At 39.6% G+C, this 14380-nt stretch overlaps 1 protein-coding gene and 1 pseudogene across 7 annotated transcripts in view; both read right to left on the bottom strand.

Moving 5' to 3' along the window:
* Window positions 1-14380, bottom strand: part of PPP2R5E (protein phosphatase 2 regulatory subunit B'epsilon) — a 71568-nt gene that overhangs the window by 33488 nt on the left and 23700 nt on the right. Inside the window, exon 1 of one of the 7 annotated variants that reach the window (XM_090141792.1) lies at window positions 13579-14200. The exons of 5 other annotated variants lie outside the window; for them this stretch is intronic. The gene's annotated coding sequence lies outside the window, so the exon portion shown is untranslated. Of the gene's footprint in view, window positions 1-9731; window positions 10132-13578; window positions 14201-14380 lie in introns of those variants that run through there. One more of the 7 variants, XM_090141793.1, reaches the window with a different exon arrangement.
* LOC116236813 (U2 spliceosomal RNA) lies at window positions 6389-6499 on the bottom strand (annotated as a pseudogene).

Raw genomic sequence — 14380 nt, 5'->3', positions numbered from 1 at the left:
TAAAATCAAAATTATACCAATGAGTTGTACATATGATTTACATCCAATGCACAAAAGAATATACATTTATCAAAAGCAAAACTTAAAGGCAGATAAATTTCTGTCTGAATGATCACAAGAATTGACCTCATTTTCAGAAAAAGAACCATACATTTTTCAGACATGGACCTTGTTACTACGACAACTCCAATACCACCTCTAAATGACAATGCAATTCAGTTTCTCTCTTAATAGACTTCTTCCAAAATAATCCTAATCCAACCAGCCCATCCCTTCTCCTCAATCACCTCTGCAGTCTCTGCCTTCTGATTTCTTTACCAAATGAAGAAAGAAATGTCTGGAAGCATCCTTTGACTGCAACCTTCTAACATACACATACATTAAAAAAAAAAAAACAGTTCATATTACATTCATATTTTATTAAAATATTATTTACAAGTAACTGATTGAAAAATCATAGAAAAGTAAAATGATGCATTGGACTAGCAAAACTGCATCCAAAGAACTGAGCTATAGTACTGAACACACTCATCACAGTGGTAGTGAAAAATGAAGGAGAGATACTGAACACCTGGATCATCTCCCTGTTCCACTTCAGGCTGTACTTTTGCAATGAATTATTGCTGCAAATGAAAGAAGTGAAGACAACAAGGTGGGGAATTAATAAGCAAGCACTGCAGCTGCAAGGGAAAGTCAGAGCAAAGACAGATGAGGGCGTAGAATTAAACAAGATAAATGCTGCAGATTACATATAAGATGTTAAGTAAAAACACAGTACATCCACAAATGCTACCCTGCACCCACGTATGTATTATCAGAACATTTATTCATTTTAAAAATATACATATATACACAGAGTGGTGAGGAACTGGAACAGGTTGCCCAAGGAGGTTGTGGATGCCCCATCCCGGCAGGCATTCAAGGCCAGGCTGGATGTGGCTCTGGGCAGCCTGGTCTGCTGGTTGGTGACCCTGCACATAGCAGGGGGTTGGAACTGGATGATCACTGTGGTCCTTTTCAACCCAGGCCATTCTATGATTCTATGATATGATATATCAAGATGTTCTGGGTATAACTCCCACTCCCAATGGACTACTGTTGGTAGCACATACCTCTGGTCACTATGAAGCTTTCATTCCATAACAAGTAAACTTTCTTCTTTTCATTCAAATAAAACTTGCAAAGCTGAATTTATAAGCCCTCTGTCTCCTTTGAAGAGATCACTTCAAGAGCAGGCCTACCAAAATCAAGCCCAAACCTTCAGCTAACCAAAGGTCTTGTCATACACACACCTGACATACATTGGCCACATTTCTATACGCTATACTTTTCACCATGGAATTCTGGTCTTACAGATGCCAAGCAGTACAAATGTTTTCCTTCTTACACATATTTCTTAAGAAAAGTAATAACTCTGCTGATTATATTCATTTAATTTTCATGGCTGGCTGTCAATATTATGAATGCTTCGTGAAGTCAGTAGTTATTTAAAGTTATATAAAAGTTATTTATAATAGGAGCTTTTTTTCAAAGCTGTTTCCCCAGTCCATTCTTTACACTTAATAATTACAGAGGCAGGGCAGCAGCTGAGCACTGTGTTCCATATACAGAAAGTCGAACCAACACCAACATTATGCACACTGCAATAAATGCAGTGCCACAAGCTCAAGATGACTTTCATGAGTGAAGCACAGAAGAAGAAAAGCACAATACTAACATACTGTTTTCAGCACATGCAGAACACTGATAGTCACTAATCATCTTACTGAGGCTTTCAGCATTTACTGTGACAAGCAGTCTGAAAGCAGTGTCAATGTACAGGTAGTATTTGATGTGAGTGCCTTGAATGTGCAAAGGATAGCATTACAAGCTCCAGGAGATAATTCTTATAGATGCACTTGAAGTCATATACACTGCCAAAATTTTATATACACTTTTTAATATATTAATCAATATTCAGCCTCTTGCATTTAAATATTATGAAATTCAGCCCCTTAGTAGGCTACACAGATGAATGGTTGCTGTTTCTTTCATTACAGGACCATAGACTAAAATCAAGCTGACAATAAGAATTTCAATAAAAGGTATTTATGGAACTTCCATTAAATGTTTTGCCTACTTCCACAACAAGCATAGTACGTGCTGCAGTTCAACCCTCTTCACATCCACCAATGCAGCTCAGTCCAGAGCTCTGGCAGGTGGATGGAAAGATGCTTTTAGGCTGCACATTGTCAATCTGTGATCAGCAGAGGCTCCTCCCACCACTCATTATGCCACTGGTGGCTGTGCTGTGGCCATCCTTCAACTTGGAAGCAGACCACAACTAGAAGTTGTCAAAGCTATTGACAAAGCAGAGCCAAATACTACTACATCCATACTTGTTGCAAAAGGACAGCATTGATGTACACACACACTGATGACGTGCCACACTAAAGCAAGCAGAGACCTTTCAAAGTGTTCTAGGGACTAAAAGTCTGCGTACTCTTATGCATCACTAAATTAACATGATGAAACCATTATGAAGCAGTGTTACATTTCAGATAATATGTAATCGAGGAAATATTTGGTGGACAGAATTCAGAATACATGAGCACATAATGGAAAACGATCTTATCAGGATATTCAGGTACACCAAATTGCTGTTCTAGGTCCCACAGAAACACAGTGACTCACAAGATATTCAGTATGTAATAAGCCTCACACTGTTACTAATAGTCACCATACAGCAGGAACCATGCCTCTTCATAATCATGTAGCAATGCCTTCTTCCTGTAGTAAGCTGACAACATGTTTCAACACCATCTCATTAGTTCAGCAACGAATGGGAAGTTTGGACTAGCAAAGTAATCCAAGACAGTCAGAGTATGCCTACAACTACATTTGAGCCAAAACCAATCCTGGTCAAAGATGACAGCAGACAAAGTACAGGAAAGGATTCAAGTGAAAAATTCTAGAGAAAAAAAATGATGGTAAAAGAGGAATTCTACCAAAAAATTTCAGAAGATAGAAGAATGGCAAAGCAACTTGCAAGTATTAAGAGAAAGGGAGAGAGCAAGAAGCCAAAGGTGGCAGAGCAATAACAAAGTACTAAAAGGCCAAGAGACAAAAGAAGTGAGGTAGCATATGAGCTATAGCTTTGGAAAAGACAGAGAGAAGAGGTTGTATGGGGAATAGGTAATGCAACTAATGGAGCAGAATATTCCAAAAGGAAAGCAGGAGCTCTAAGTGTTAAAGCAAAACACAGTGAACGAATTAGTGGTTAGGGGCTGGATGTGATTAAGCAACCACATATCTCCATGTTCCTGACACTTTGTGACATTTTTAACAATCTCATTACACTACTTGCATTGAGTTCACCTCGACATGAAATGAACACTTATTTCTAAGCCCCAAGTTGATCACAGGTTTTGTGGACTGCTTTCGGTTTCTCCCCATTTTTAATGGAACTTCAAAACCAATGATTTTATTTATTTATTTTTAACAGGGCTAAAAAGGGCTGGCAAAAAACACGTTCTTTCAATTTCCTACATTGAATACGTGGCATAAAATCCCCAAATGAGACAAAAATATTTTGCTGAAACACCAAGAATTACTGAGGCCAATTTTCCTGAGCTGCCTCAAGTTTCTTTTACACTGGCTCAGAAAGTTCATGCTAGTTGTATTAAGTAGATTATTACCAAACTACACTTTCCAAGTAGAAGCAAACCTTCATCTAGAAGTCAAAGTTGCTGGGTCTGCTGAACCACTACCAGAGAGCAGCTCTCCATGGCTGTTCTGCCACGTGACAACATCAAAAGAAGGTATTAAAGAAATTGTCAGGACATGTTTGCCACACACCTGCCTTCCACGACTAGATAAGACAGACATCACTGCTTCACTTCAAATTCTTTGCAAAAAGAAATGAAAAAAAAACAAAACAAAACATGGGATGGATTTTAAAGTATTCTCAAAAACAAAAACCATACTTCAACTTCTGTTTTCTACGTTTATGTAAAAATGACTGTATTCCACCTACAAGATGGTTTTTTTTTTTTCATTTTAGGCACCAGGGCACCAGCCTGTTGATTCATGCAGGTATGTTTGTTCTTCCAGCTGCTACTCAGAGAGCTGCAGTTTAAATTAAGTAGAGCAGCACACCTCTGTTCAAATATACAGAGTTTAAACTCAATATGTTTAAACAGCAAAAGCTACAGGTAGAGCAAGTACAAAATAAGCTGAACTTAGCAACAAAATGCTTTCTAATTACTCAGCTCCTCTACCCTCAATGGTATAACAAATACCTGAGACAGAAGCACAATGTAAACAAACACAAAACTCATTTTCCAAGTGATTTCTCAAATTACAGAGGTAGAGCAAAGCTACACAATAGTAACTCTATGCTCCACTGGGTCACCCTGCTCCCACTGTATTCTTTTCCTTCAAAATCAGTAGAGTCCCTCAGGCTGTTTTCTTTTTAATTGCCCAACTTGTCCTTAGGACCACCATCATCCTCCACCCCCTCCTAGAGTTTTTAGCACAGCATGGGTGCTCCAAAGGGCAATCCAGCCAAGTCTTGCCTAATTGTTCCCATTTTGCCATGCTATAACTGTCTCACTCTCACCCAGTACTTTGTTAATTTTAGGGAAAGTGATGGTCAATGCTGCAGCTGCAACTTTCTAGATTTTTTTATTTTTTTTTTTGCATGTTTTATTAATGTCAAATATGAGAAAATGGAAGGATTAGACTCTACTAACTAACAGTTCAAGATCTCTAGGATCCTTGGACAGCAAAAAATTAGAAAAAGAAGCCACACAAAACTGTGTAAGTTCCAGGCTATTTTAGGAACACCTGTGCAAAAAACAATGATTGCCTGCTGCTGACCTAAGACAGAGGAATCCTTAAGAAGATTATTGTCTTCCTTTCTTAAGATTCTTATCAGATCACAATATTTTTTCCTATATGACATGAGAAGCTTTTGCTCTATGATGATTACTGAATATAAAACAAGTCGCAGCAATCTTAACTTCCACTCTAACTGTAGAACAAGACAACCTGGGGTTTGCATGGGAATTCATTTGGTACATTAAGTACATATTGCAATCACAATAAAGCTACACAGCTGTACATGCTACTCCATTTTACGTGTCTTTTAAGAGTGCAAAAATTATACCTGGCTTACTAATTGCCCTGAAACTGCTCTGGATTCAAAAAAAAAACATGCAATGCTCATTTGACTCAAACCGTAGAGTTTCTCTATGGCACGTAGATGCTTTAAAAACAAACAAAACATTGAACCAAGAGCAGAGGAAACTCAAAACGTAACTTACACCCAAACGAGCTGCTCTATACTGAGCTAATACATTATACCTGAAGTCACAGGAGTACATTCTCCAGTGAAAAATAAGTGAGAGCTCTACATTCACCCTGTTGCACAAGAACTCAGGCTTGTATTTTAAATTTATAACATTTATTAAATGTTTATGAAATGTTAAATAATAAACATACATGTAAAAATACTGTATTATATTACTCTACTTACACATTTAGAAGAGTTTAATTGTATCCTGAAAATGGAACCTCCATTCTCTTCTCACTTGGTAGCATCAATTTAGCCAAGAGCATATTCTACTCAGCACTAATTTAGTACTAATTTAGTCTCACAGTATTTTTTCCAGCCATCAGACTGCCCATCATGTGCTTGGGCTCTCATTCTCTCCATAGAGGGAGCAATGTGTGTAATGGAAGAGGAAATTTATAGGACTGCACGTGTGTAAGATGTTGTGCACGTTTGTGTAAAAAAACTGATGAGATTTAATAATAGCCTTCAAAGTCATGATGGAAGATGTGGAAACAAGCTAAGAATTCATTCTATAGTATCCAAAAGGACCCTTCTGAAAGCCCAACTTCTAACACAGGTTCCCTCTTTCTTGCTGAAGCTCCAGCACAACAAAGAGCAAAATCATCACGTTAGGCCTTAATTATTCATTTGTTACCTTTTAAACACCAGTTTTAGCCTCTACAGACATAAGTTTTAGGTCCTTTGAGATCAGAACCAACATCACCAATTGTATCCAACGCAATGCCAAAAGCACATGAAAGCTGCAGGGGGAGATGAGCCTGTGGCAGCATGTCTCTGCAAGAAGGCCAGCCAGAGCCCACTGCTTGTCTGCACTTCCTCAGCACTGAGAACACAGCCTCATTACATCCCATCCGAGCTGCAACAAAGCACAGGAAAACCTGAAGGCATGTCCTGATCTCTCTGCCAACCATGAAACCAGAAAGCATTACTCCAAAATGCTACCTGAAGGCTTTTCATACATAAGCAATCCACACAGCCTACTTGTCAAGAAAGGAGGTTACCACATCATTCCTTTTCAAGATATTTTTCTCGCATAAGGCTTTCCAGTGTTAAGAGTACACCAGCTAACCTTCAAACTCAGACATCTGTAAGGCTCAGAATATGTTACTGAACATCAAACAGATATTACACTTGATCTTAGCCAAAAGGCCGAGAAGCCAGTGTGCTCTTGTAGCTCTTGTAGAAAGCAAATGGGATCCTGAGCTCCATCAGAAGAGGGGTGGCCAGCAGGGACAGGGAGGTGATTGTCCCCTTTTCCCCCTCTACTCTGCTCTTGTGAGGCGCCATCTGGAGTACTGTGTCCAGGTCTGGAGCCCCCACTACAGGAAGAACAGGAAGCTGCTGGAGAGGGTCCAGAGGAGGGCCACAAAGATGATCAGGGGACTGGAACACCTCCCCTACAAAGACAGGCTGAGGGAGCTGGGCTTGTTCAGACTGGAGAAAAGAAGGCTGTGGGGTGACCTCATTGCAGCATTTCAATACCTAAAGGGAGCCTACAAAAAGGAGGGGAATCAACTCTTTGAAAGGGTAGATAGCAGCAGGACAAAGAGAAATGGTTTTAAGTTGAAGGAGGGGAGATTTAGGTTGGATGTCAGGGGGAAGTTCTGAGAGAGAGGTGAGGTGCTGAGGTGCTGGAACAGGCTGCCCAGAGAGGTCTGGATGCCCCATCCCTAGAGGTGCCCTGGGCAGCCTAGTCTAGTGATAAATGGGGAGGTTGGTGGTCCTGCATGTGGCAAGGGGGTTGGAGAATCATGATTCTTGAGGTCCCTTCCAACCCTGGCCATTCTGTGATTCTGTGAATATGTTATGACAGTAACTCAAATCAGTCAAGATGCTGAGTTAAGGAAACATCCCTTCTCATATTGCCAAGTCTAGCAGATCAGTCTTGATAACTAAACAAAGAAATAAATCTGAATTATTTTATTTTGCTTCTGTAATTCCTCTAGGGCTGTCCCACATACACCAGTGTACAGAAATATATCCCCATACTTGACTTTCCTGCAGCACCCTCTTCAGATTATTCCAGATCTGGAACAATTAAATAATAGAGGGAGAATGAGTGACAAGTAAATTCTATTCCCCAATAATCTACTGAGCCAGACCATATTGTGCTAGATACTTTACATCACTAGTATTATCATTACATATTTCCGTGTGTAATATCAGCTATACCTTCAGAAATACAATCTTACCACATGTGAGAGACTCATTTACAGGTAATTACCATTCCCATTTTAAGTGCTCTGTTATATCAAAATGGTGCATTTTTGCTAAAACTTGGAAATTTGAAAAGAACATTAGGACACTTTATTGTCTTTTAAATGGTAACGTTTTTGTTCCTTAAATACCAAAAGGAATACACGTGTTATCTCCTTATCATAAAGCTCTAGAAAGCAAATACCTCATTTCTGAATATTCGTAATCGCCTGAAGAACAGCCCTTACCAGAGCCGTGCATTACCATCACGTTCATAGAAGTTTTCTCCATATCATCTCTACCTCTGACCCCTTCTGAAAATGCTAGATAAACAAATGCTTTTTTCTTTGGGCAGAAGATATTTACTTGCTTGCATGTGTATCAGTCATGGTATTTTTCTTCCCTCAGAAATGTCATCAGCTACAGCACAATTATTTCTGACAATCACTGGGCCTTGGCACCTGAAGTGAATTCCACTAGGAATTATTCAGCACCTCTGTGTTATGCCCATCAATCTACAACAGGGCATTAGCCACAAAAGTATCTGTAGTGGATCAAATATTGAGTTTTGTATTAAGTTATTTAGATACATAAACAAGCTTGAGCAAAGTGAAAAGTACATGGGCAAGGCTGTGTCATGTAACTAATACAGCTAAGGGAATCATTCTGCTCATCATCAAGTGACATCAAGTGACTCTGCAGAACTTTTTCAGTTTAGACCAATATAAGTACTAACACAGCATAACTGTTTAGGCATTAAATTAACTAAAATCTCTCCTCTGTGGTTACCAAACACTGCTCTCCATTGCCAACTGCTACTTTCTCTCTAACTCTTCCCATACTACTCATTAATTAAGGTCCTCCTACACCGAAGACGATAAACTGGAAATCAGCTTATTGACAATATTTTTCCTCAGCCATACTGTGATTGCAAACTTGATCTCCTTTTGTCTTCAGTTTGGACAGGATGCCAATGTCAGCGTTACATCTGTTCTCCAGAACTGCCATTACAACTCTGCTCTACTTGGCAGAAAATTCACTGCTTACTAATCAAGTAAAGGAAGAGCAATCTCATCAGTTACATATTCCATTAAAAAATAATGGAGAAAAGCTCAACAGGAAAAGCATGCATGTTGCCAGTGTATACTTAGGGAAATCTAAAAGTAACTCTTTGTAAGTGAAGTTACCCACTTTTGAATTCATCGATACATTATTGATGAATTAAATCCTTGTCCAACATCCAAGTAACATCCTTGAAATACATTTTTACATAGTCTTTGCATCTGATCAATAAAGCAAGTATAGTACAGTAACATGCCTTTTTCCTGACTACATGAATACAGATACAGCATGTTTTCCACCTTGCCCATATACTTTTGGAGTAGCAGGTTCATTACTACCCAGAACTCTCAACTCACACACATTCTTTGCCTTTTTTTATGAAGTACTTTTTAGCTAGATGTTACAAAACAAGACTTTGGGTACATCCTTTCTTGCCTTTTTATTTGTCATGAAATATCTAATTCACTAACACATTATTAAATCACAAGGAGAGCATGCAATTTACAATAAAAACAAGTATTTGAATAATTCCATTGGACTGAAGTTTATCTAATAAGGCAGACAGCATTCTACATTCTCTACATTACATTCAGACTGTATCAGAGCACATGCAGATGGCTCTTTCCCAACCCAGTAGCTAAGTCAGCACAGGTCAGTGAAGAACAACAGAGCTGTAAAGTATACTAATAGAAGCTTCAGCATCCTACAGGAACGATACAGAAAGACTACTGAACCTGCTACAGTCGTATGACAAAGTTATAACTGTAAAAGCTGGAAAGCAAAATATAATCTCGTCTCATTAGGCTCACCACCCCACTCAATTACTTGGTCTTTTCGTAGCAGCTAATCACCTTCAAGTGAACCTACTGAAGCAGCACTTCCATGTGCATTATTCCTTCCTCAGACAGAGCACTACAGTATCAATTCTTAACGGCGGGCCTAAAAATCTAGCAAGCTTTACACCCACTCTGCTGGTTCTTGTCATGTAGAGCACATTACCGCTTGCTTCACATTAATATCAATGCTAGCATTATCCCTCCTATCAGAGGGGAGCGAAGAACCCAGCTCAGACATTCCTCCCACAGCAGAGGCCTTTCAGTCTGGGGATCCCATCCTGTTCTGTTCCCTGCCTTACCTCTGCCCGCTGATGGAGTTCTTCCACACTCATATCTGTAATACTCCTTCCTGAAGCTCGCCTCTTTGCCTCAGTCTCTCAGTATGCAGCTGAAGATCTCCAAAACAGCCCCCAGCTTCTCCAAATGCCATCTATTTTTACCTAGGTGCTGCCGTCTCATTCCGGACGCTGCTAATCGGCCTCTTAGTCACAACTGGAAAAGTAACCTAGCTGAGTAACTCTTTCTCAGCTGCTGCATTGAGGAATGCCTATGCCTCATACTTAATGAATTCAAATGAGGAAAACTTCCAGTATATTTGTTCCCGTGCAAGAGGAAGCCCAGAGTTTAAAACAAATTAACCAGATTTTAGGCTGTAAGGTACTATAGCAACTTTTCTCACACACTTTTTAAAGCAATGACAACCTTGCATGAGAATGTTATACATTTAAAGCTCCAACTCCAGTAAGAAAGCACCACACAAAACAGGTGATAGGTGCAGCATTTATCACTGCTTTCTGCTTATTCAGCAGTCTCTTATTTTTACCACATATTGCCTAGATAAACATGTAAACATGCAAAGCTCTCCCCAAAAGAAATGACAGAAAACCTACGCAAAGCTGAATTTTTAAAGGAGTGAAATAAATGATGAAAATACACACATACAAACAGTAAGTTCTGACACTGGTGTATTTCCATACAGCTGGCTTCCCAGCTACCCAGTACATTTCAGAACACTCAGGGAATCCCGCCAGCTTCTCAATTATACTGCTAATGAAAAGTTAACTTAAAACATGTTGGAATCTCCTCCCAAAAATTCTGCTTCTGAACAGTTATCAACCAGAGTAGCTCGAAAAGGAAAAAAAGATTATCAGACAGACTGGTTAGGCAGCTTTTACTAGGAAAACAGTGGGAAAAGTAAATAGCTAAATGCTCTAAATTCATTATACATTACTTTGCAGTCATTATGACACTTTATTATTCCACTAGAAAGGAAATTCAAATGCTGAGTATTTAGAAGTCATTACTTCAGAAATAGGGAACGTAAATGAGAAAATTAGCATTTTATTAAGAGAACTTGATTCATTTTAACTAATGAGGACCGCAATAATTTAATACTATTGTAATTAATCTCTTCTGGAAACTCTGAGGATACCACAGACAAACATATAGCACATTTCTGATAACATGAATACAACTATCAGATGTCCTGAACCACATCTGTAAAAACTAAAAGCAGAGCTTTTCAACAGATTAGTAATCCTGGATTCACTTAAATACGGGCAGGATTAATACTCTTTCTGAGGACGAAAGAAAGATCCTGTTCCACCCCATAAAGACTGCACAGGCTGCCAAGAGTACAGGGAAGGGCCTTCAGCTGTGGATCATTAAGAAAAAGCCATTTAAAAATGGGATGTTTTGGAGAACACAGCATCCGGTAAAACAGTGGAGTACTTTTTCCATGTGGACCCAAGAGAACTTGAAATCATTTATTTTGCAAATGAGAAACTGCATGTTTCTATGATGGTTTGTTTTGCTATATCTGTGAGAAAGGAACTTCCTTCTACTTGTAATGAAGGTGAAAGGGATGTGCTTTTGAATTCGATGCAGCCAAAAAGAACTAACACGTGCAGCAGACTGCAGTCGTTCCCCTGTGTTCTGCCACCATTAGCCTGGAGATTCAGGGTACCCAGCTCCAATCGGCCCCAAGCACACTCTGCCCTGGAGAGGATACCACTGCCTTCACATGGCACATATCCACCCAGCACACCTCCCTGCTGGCTTGTCCCCTATTCCCATGGGGCTTTTCTGTCATTTCAGGGTCACTTCCTGCACTCAACAGGACCTGCCTAGCAGAGATGGATCATCTCTCCAGAACTGTTTGCACTCACTTGAATAAGTGGCAAAGAGTCCCAATTTATTTGTCTCTTTCTGCATACCGCCCTACCTGGAGAATGGCTGGACACACAGGTTTCCTTGCTTTACAGTGAGATAAAGGTACACCAAGGCAGAAGACATGAAAAAAAGCTGCTTGTGTAATGAGGAGGAAAACAGCAGGTTCTTCTGCTTTGGGCCCCAGTCTTCCCACCATGAGATAATCCTCCCTTGAGGCACCAGCACCTCCTTAGGGCACTCACAGTTCAAGTATTTACCCACGGCCCTCCCTTCAGTATCTCAGATCACCTGAAAAAAATCAAATGAACTTGAGAATTATACTAGCTTCTACATGGATGCGAATACTGGATCAGTACTTTTGACTGAAGTAGTTGTAAGGCAAACAAAATCAGATTATTGCAAAACAACACACTCCACCTGTTCAAGTGTAACATTTTATCATCATTTCTCCACGTCCTCACTTCTACCACTTCAAAGCATGCTATGTAATGCTTCATTTGTTTTCCTTTTTTATTCCTCTCAACATTGGGAAGGACCTAAGGAAGCTAGGGGAGGGCAGTTTAGGTATCAGAGTGAGGTCAGGGATGGAAGCAGTGTGCCCGCAGCAGCACTTTCCTGCTCTTGCAGAACAGATGAGCTCAGGCACAGCTCCTTGCCCTCTGCGCTCAGCTTCCGGCATTAGGCAGCTCTAATACCTCCACTTGCACCAGATATAACCCAGGGCCTTTAAACAACAGGTCTTTCCAGTTCCTCTTTGCTTCCTGGTTCTGAGTGAGCAACAACTTCTGCCTGGTTTTCCCCTTTCAGTGATCAGCCCACCTCTTCTTGTGACTACCTGATAAGCTGCCATTAACCCTTTACTTTTGGGTAGGTCTAAGATAAATGACCACGGCTCATGTTATGCTTCCCGATTTCCTCTGGAGGCTTAAAACAAACGAATAGATATTTTTCCACTTAATATATGCAGGAAAAATCATTGAAATCTGTAGGAAGAAGAATTTTAGAACTCTTGGAGAATGATTACAAGCAAACAAACAAACAAAAGGAAACCAGCCACACCAAAAGAGATGACTGGAATAAATGTCAGAATTACAATAATTTAAAATCCTAATGTTCTCTGAATGCCAAAGTGGTAGAACGTGCAGGCTACAGGAGGCGTACAAACCTCTTGCTGGAGTGGAATTTTAAAATTAAGCTTCTCATACTGAGGGTTCTCTTATTATGCATGATCAACGGTGCCAACGTCCTTTCTTACGCTGAACACAAATGCAGTGTTGATTCCCAATAGAAACATTTCAGAATGCATGACTGGTAAGAAAGCTTCTGGGTTTCTAAATTTTACGTAAGAGTTTAGAAAACTGGAATCCTACCCTGTCTTCATAAGTCAATTTTGCCCTTATTCTGCACATAACTCTCTGCCTCCAACTGGAGGAGAATCAACCTGAGCCAGTGCGTTCAATGCCAATTCCAAAAGTACTCTTAACTTCAGCAAAAAAGTTTGGTAACAGTTACAACACAAATACAGTCTCTCTTAACATCCCTGAACACGGAGATCAGCCCTCACCTTATGTTACCAGATAACAGACACTGCCATTCATCTCCCTTTTACATGCCTAACTTTTAAATTCTGGACCCTGTTCAGCAACACCCCGTGCTGCCGCTGCTTTGCTACACTATTCACACACAGAGTATTTTAAGTGATAACTGCCAGTAAAAGTCTAAGAAAGAAAACCATCACAAGCTATAAGAAAACCAAAAAGGCTTCCTACTCCAAATTTAGGAGAACCTACGCCATAAACAATACCGAAAAAGCAAGTGGTAAAAAGAATGTGCCCATTGATTACGTGTGACACTGCACAGTGAACAGTCACTGCAAACAGTATATCTGGAAATTCATTTTTAATTATACAAGAAACCATAATGATAATTACCGATTTCTTATGTTGAAAAGGACTGAAAAACTAAGTACCTTACCTTCATCACACCTACAGGTGGAACAGTGCTCCGTGCCATTAATGTATCACTGCAAAGAACAATCCCATCCCTCCCCTTTTAACTCCAGCGCTCAATGAAGGTATGTTTAAAACCCAGCACTAACCGACAGCCTAATTCACTAGCCTAAGTAGAGAATTACATTCATAACTGGATGGTGATTAACACCACACAACCCAAGGCTCAAACAAACAGCACAGCAAATCGCTCTTTTCAAGCAGTCAATCGCTGAGGTGGAAGCATGCATGCTTTAAGTCACATTAGAATCAACTTCCTCCCCACCCATTCTATTATTTGTTATTCATGCATTGACATGAGCATGGAAACTACTCCACAGCTATCTTAAAAAGAACCTGTAGTGCTTAAAGATGAAATGCTATTTATAAACCAAGAGAAGGAAGAGTGGTTTTGAGTAAATAAAGCTTATTTCTCCTTTGTTTTGAGATATTTCCTTTATATCCTCTCATTGCTTTCTCGGTTACAGAGCCCCTCAACTACATCCATCTTCAGCATCAAACCAAGAATTTGCTTTCTACTAGAAAAGAAACATTCAGACAGACAGCAACACTTTGTGAATTGCTTGGAATTCAGTGTTCACTGTTAGCATCTAAGAAAATGCTTTTAGATTTTGGACTTGTGGCTGTTGACATTAAATTAAGGAAAACAAAAACACTACTTTCAAATATCTTCTAACAAAATAATAACAACAAACAAACAATATCTTGATATACAACTTCTGAAAGCAGCAAGAGCGTGTAAAAGACAGACAACTTTCCAAAAGACG

The sequence above is a fragment of the Phasianus colchicus genome, chromosome 5, assembly GCF_987193195.1.
Source record: "Phasianus colchicus chromosome 5, bPhaCol1.hap1.1, whole genome shotgun sequence".
Taxonomy (NCBI): domain Eukaryota; kingdom Metazoa; phylum Chordata; class Aves; order Galliformes; family Phasianidae; genus Phasianus; species Phasianus colchicus.
The sequence above is the reverse complement of the archived record's forward strand: the minus strand, read 5'-3'. Positions and strand labels throughout refer to the sequence as shown.